The sequence below is a fragment of the Triticum aestivum genome, chromosome 7B, assembly GCF_018294505.1.
Source record: "Triticum aestivum cultivar Chinese Spring chromosome 7B, IWGSC CS RefSeq v2.1, whole genome shotgun sequence".
NCBI classification, from domain to species: domain Eukaryota; kingdom Viridiplantae; phylum Streptophyta; class Magnoliopsida; order Poales; family Poaceae; genus Triticum; species Triticum aestivum.
The window spans coordinates 50625768-50626920 of record NC_057813.1 but is presented as its reverse complement, the minus strand read 5'-3'; positions in this window follow the sequence as shown (position 1 = coordinate 50626920).

Genomic DNA, 1153 nt, shown 5'->3' with positions numbered 1-1153 from the left:
GACGGATGGGCTGCGGGGGCCGGCGACGGGCCAGGCGGGCCGGCGGCGCAGGGGCGGCGGACCCGCCACGTGGCAGGCCCCCGTTGGCTGCAGGCGGCGGCGGCGGCGATTCGTCCGGAGGTGGCGGACATGTCCGGCGCGGTGGGAGGAGATGGGCTAGGGTTAGGGGTCTATTTCATCCGAGATTTTGACGGGGGAAGGCTTATTTATAGGTAGAGGGAGGTAGGAGACTCCAAATGAGGTGCGGTTTTCGTCCACACGATCGTGATCGAACGACTGAGAGCGTGAAGGGGGTTAGGATGGGCTCATGGGCTGTGGTGAAGAGGGGATGGGCTGCAAAGAGAGAGGGGCTTCGGGCTGCGCGGTTAACCATTGGGGCATCAAACGACCTCCAAATGGAACGAAATTTGACGGGCGGTCTATCGGTGCTATACCAAGGCCACTCGACAAATCTCGGCGCATTCCGACAACGTTTTTCTCCCGCTCACGAAACAAAGTCTGAGAGGGGCCAACGGGCGCGTGCGAGTGTGGTTGGGCTCAGAACGGACAACGGAGAGAACCGGGGGAACCCGAACGGATGCAAGTTTTGAAAAACATGCAGATGAAATGCAGATGATGACATGGCAAAAAGCAACACGCAAGCAAATGACATGGAAACAACGACGAATAAACGGAAGACACCTGGCGCATCGAATCCGAGGCGTTACAACTCTCCTCTACTAACAAGAGATCTCGTCCAAAGATCTTAGGACCGAGACGGGGAGGAAAAGAGGATGAGGTGAACCAAGAACGCAAGAGGGAAAAATGAACAAAGTTGAGATCACTCAGGTAGAAAAGAGGAATGACAAATACGACGGGAATCAAAAGCTCAACGAAGAAGGTAGACTCTGAAAGCAGTCCGGTTTGAACAAGCTAGAAAAAAGAAATAATAACGAAGGAATTTATGCAGCACTCCGGCTGAACAAAGGAAAGAACAGAACATGAACTTAAGAAGTTGGAATGATACTTGACGAGAGGGATGACACAACGCCTCCAGAAGAAGTGAAAGGGTTGAACAAAACGAACGGAGAAGAAGACGACATCTTCTTCCACGAATGAAATAGAAAGCAACCTTAGAAGAAAAGATTGAACGGAGTTGTTGAGAAAATTCAAC